We start from the raw sequence: 5,247 nt of genomic DNA on the forward strand, positions 1-5,247 counted from the left end.
GGTAGAAAACTTTGAATGTTGTCACCTTCACACAGAGGAGAAAGTCATGGATGAAAGGATTAGAGATGTGGCACTAAAAGGGACCTCATAGATAACAGAACTGGAAAAGACCTTAGAGGCTAGTTATTTTTAGGAGACAGTTATGGAATAGTGGAAAACCTGAAGTCAGAAGAGTTAAATTCAGGTCTTACATCAGAAAGTTTTGTGAGATGGAATGTACCTGGGCAAGTCACTTAACCATTTTCTGCCTCGGTTTCCTCAACTATAAAAATGAAGACAATAATAGTACCCACCTCCCAGGGCTGTTGTAAGGATTAAGTGAGACAAATTTTGTAAAGCAAATATTAGTAAATGCTTTTCGTTCCTTCCAAAGATAGAAAGAACCTTGAAGGCAATTAAGTCCAACTATTCCATTTTCTAGATCAAGGAAACTCAAGTTCTTCAGACATCAGAAAATTAGGTGAATCCTACAAGGTCACAGACAAAGAAGTCAGAATCTTTCCTTTTTAGCAGGCTACAAAAGAGTCTGGAGGTTAGGGTCCTGTTTTCTCTGGCTAAATTCCACTTGAAGACAGGGGAATGATCAAGATGATCTCTGCAACGTCCTTTTCATATCTTAGGAAGAAACAATGTAAATTTAGATTATTTGCCTTGCAGGAGCAGAGAGAAAGGATAAAGACAGCAGGTGATAAGGGGCGGAGAAAGAGTCCCCTGCCCCAAATAATTCTGAGCCAAAGAGGACAGAATTCACAGCTTTGAGGTCACAGCTACTGATAGTTTTAGTACTTTAAGTTCATTGACCATATTTGGATCTTTCCAAGTCTTCCTTAATACAAAATGTCAGTGTGGAACAGTACATTATCTTAAAATGATGCTATACTCGAAGATTCAGTCCCAACAGCATGTTTCATGGTTATAATTGTACCCTGCCCAGTCTGTCCTTCATCTACATGTTTCCAAGAGACCCAAGTGGAAAATAAACATGTGAATGGGTTCTCTATTTTACCCTTGGAATTAGGAAGACCTATGTTCTAAACTCATATCCAATAGGTACTAACTGTGTACCCCCAATTATTATTAATTCATTGAAACTCCTTCAGTCACAGTTTCCTTTTCTGTAAGGTCTTAGCCCCACATGTTCTGTTGCACCTCTCCACCTGCAACTATCATTGGCATCTCAAATTCACTATGTCCAAAATAGAATCTGGTGTATTTCCCTAAAACAACCATCCTCTCCTTTGTGCTTATAATTTCTTCTTAGGGTATCATCATCTTTCTAGTCATTTAGACTTCAGAATCATAACCCTCATTCAGGACCTCATCACCTCCTGCTTAGACTTTTTAATTTTATTTTATTTTTTCCAATTACCTGCAAATGTAGTTTTTAACATTCATCATTTTCTCTACCTGGACTTTTACAGAAATTCTTCCTACTTCTAATGTCTCCCATCTCCAGACTATCCTTTATACAAGTGCCAAATAATATTCTTAAATGCTGGTCTGGTTGTGTCTCTTCCCAATTTAGCTCCCAATACCGATTGTCTCTCCACAAACTTTGCATTTTGGTCCATCCTCAATTGTTAGTCTCCCATCTATCTTTCAGACATATTTCATATTCCTGCCCTTCACACAGTTGATATTCCAGTCAAACCAGCCAAAATTTATGTGCCAGCTTCCACATTAGTGCCCTGGCACAGATAACCCCCCGTGTCCGGAATGGACTTCCTTCTTACTATTACCTAAAGTCTCCAGTTTCCTTCAAAGTTCAGCTTGGGGGTTGCCTTCTATGTCAAACTCCTGATTCCCCCCATCCACCCTTCTTTCTGATGCTTCCAAACCTCTTGAAATTGCTTTGTATTTACTCATCTCCTAGTGAAATGGAAGTTTTATAAGGGATAGTGATAGGTTTTTAAATTTTGTTTATTTAATTTTACACATAGTAGGCACTTTAGCACATAGCAGACACTTAATCCATATCGGCTGAATGGACATTGGTTTGCTTAAGCTCACAAAGTTAGAAAGATGAAGAATTAGGTTTTTAAACTGGAGATCTTTGACTCTTATTAAGTCCATTTTTCTAGGATAAAAAGAACCTTGGACTTAAGTTATCTCCTCATGCAGGTTAGGAACATAAATACTTTTACATGTCTGTGTTCACCTTATCCATTTGCTAGACTATAAGCTATAAGGCAAGGTAGACAGAGCACTGGATTTGGATCAGGAAGATTTGAGTTCAGATCCTGCCTCAGATTCCTGACTAGCTGTGACCCTAGTTTCCCTACCTTCATGTACTTGTCTAAAAATAGGACTAACAATGGCATCTACTTCCCAAGACTGTTGTGAGGATAAAATGAGTTCCTGTTTGTAAAGCATTTTGCAAATTTTGAAGTACTTATTTAAATGCTAGTTAATGGTGATGATGATGATGATGATGATGATGATGATGATGATAAGGATGATGATGTTTGTCTTTTGTTCTTGAGGAAGACCATGACATTAGGGAGGCTATAGATAGTACAAAGAATAGAGCACTGTCCTTGGAGTCAGGAGATGGGAGTTTGAAATGTTAGATAATATTGTTATAATAATAATAATAATCATGATTATTACTAAAGATAGGATGGTAGGATCATAAATAGAAAGGTGGAAAGGATCTTAGGATTCCTCTGGTATAGTTCTCTTATTTTATGATTAATGGAACTGAGTCCCAGAGAGTTAAGTGGATTGTCTAAAGTCACAGATGTACTTCTGACTCCAAATCCACCTGTCTTTTCAAAATATCCTAGGATAATCAATCAATCACCAAGTATTTATTCAATGCCTAATAGATTCTAGGTACTGTGCTAGACTGGGCAAAATGGTGGTATAGTCCTTGCCTTTAAGGTGTTTACATTCTTGAAAGATATATCATGAGAATGAAAAAAAAATGATAATGATGATGGTGATTTTGGAAGGAGTTAGTACAGAGCAGCAAAATCATCCTTCTCCCAGCTAGGACAGTGCTAGAACAAGAGTCTGAGTATTCACAGGCTTGAAATAGGCAAGAAGGTGGTCTAGAGAGATGTGTTTTGGTCTCTCTAAATATTGCTTCTGACAGCTTGGGGAGACATATGGTAGAAAGAATGGGTTCACATTTTTTTTAAATTAATGGTGGAAGGAATGGGTAAATATATTTATTTTTTTAATGAATTATTTTTCAATTAGGAAACATTGATTTTCTAGGAAGAAGCCCCCAAGCTGAGCTTTGAAGGAAATAAAGAGTAGGAAGTCCTTTTCAGACATGGAGGGTTATCTGTGCCAGGGCACTAAAGTGGGAACTGGCTTATAAATTGTGTCCTGTTTGACTGGAATATCAACTGTTTGAAGGGCAGGAATTGAAATATGTCTGGGAAGGTAGGTGGGAGATCAAACAATTGAGGGCAGAACAAAAGTGAAAAAAAAGAAAAAGAAAAAAAGGAAAATCCTTATATATGCATAACCAAGCAAAGCTATCCCTGCATTACTCAGGGAAGAGGTCCTGTGTTGAGGGCCAGGAGGGTTATGGGATTCTGAGGTCTAAATGACTAGAAAGATGATGATATCCTAAGGAGAAATGATTAATACAAAGGAGAAAATGGTTATTTTAGGTAAATACATCAGATCTTATTTTGAACATATTGAGTTTGAGATATCAATGACATCTTGAGTTCATCACTTCTCTGGCAGGAGGTGGACATCAGACTTCATTGTTGCTTCTCTGGTAATATGATTATTCAAACTTCTCAAGTCTTTCAAAATTGTTTTCTTTATAATGTTATTGTATATATTCTGTTGTTATTATTGTATATGTTCCTCATTCTTCATCACTTTATAGAAATCTTTTTAATTCTTAGGAGCATACGTTCTTCTAGAGCCAGCACACATTTCTGCTAGCCTAGTTGCTTGTGGCTAATGTGACTAGGATGACAACAGTGAGGGAAGGAAAGGACCAGAAATGGTGATAGACATCCAAACTAGGGCTGCAGAGGTAGAATAAAATTCAAGCATGCCCTATGAAAGGTCTCCATGGAGGAGATTTGTCCTTCTTCCCTGACAAAGCCTCAAGGAAGCATATTGTTCCCATATGGCATACTTATCCTGACCCTATTGCTTTGAAGATAGAGATCACCCATCTCAACCATTAGCTCCCCAGCAGTAGCAGTGAGGAAAGCCAAGATAGGGTGAATGATTACCAACACAGGCAGCTTCAAAGCGGTGAAATCTAGCAGAACTGGGAGGTTGCTCCATGTGATGTCAACCTCCCCTTTGCCTTCCAAAAGTCATTTGATAAGTTCCCACTCATTGTTAGGGGGGTCTCAAGGCTGATGCCACACTTTTGCCAAAGTGAACTGAACAACCTTCAGAAAAGGAAGGTCTGATCTGAAAGGCAGGAAAAAAAAAGATGCACCAGCCAATTGAATGCAACAAATTGTTATTGGGCACCTATGATATTCTTAGTATTTTTGTAGATGCAATAATGAATATGAACTGTGAAGATGGTACAGTCTTTAAACTTAGGAAATATCCAGTTTAGTTGGCTAGATAAAAATTCACTAATAAAAATAAAGAATAACACAAGATGCCTCTGAAGCTTTGGAATGCATTCCTTCTTAGTCTGTCCTTCCTTTAAAATCTCAAGCTTCCTTCAAAACAGCTTCTAATGTTCCTGTTTGTTGGTCCTCTCTTCTCAAAATTATTTTAAATTTCTTTGTTTTTTGTGTTAATTTGTCTGTTGCCAGGATGGGTATCCCCTGAAGAATGTAATTTCCTTGTAAGGACAGGGATTATTTTATTTTTATCTTGTTATCCAGGACCTAGAAAGGGGCTTACATACAGTAAAGACTTGAGAATGATAGAATACTGTTCACATCATAGACATGGGCATATCATAGACATGGGCATTCAGAAAAGGGACAGGATTTCTCTGAGTTCTATTCATTAGGAAAAACTTTCTGTAGGAAACCTGAAACGGTTTGGCCATAGTCACCTACAGAAAGCAGCCTAGAATCATCAACACGACTTAAGAATTCACTCCCAGCTTGAAAGCACTTAAGAATTCACTGCTGTCTTGAAATCTGTGAGCATATTTCATCAGTATCAACAAAAAAAAATATCTCAAATTTTCCTTTCATTCTTTACCAAAATTGAACTTTACATATATTAAATGAGGGTGCTTCTAAAGAGAGCCCCAAGGTGCTAGAAGGATCTTTCTATCTCCCATAATACAAC

The sequence above is a fragment of the Macrotis lagotis genome, chromosome 2, assembly GCF_037893015.1.
Source record: "Macrotis lagotis isolate mMagLag1 chromosome 2, bilby.v1.9.chrom.fasta, whole genome shotgun sequence".
Taxonomy (NCBI): Eukaryota; Metazoa; Chordata; class Mammalia; order Peramelemorphia; family Peramelidae; genus Macrotis; species Macrotis lagotis.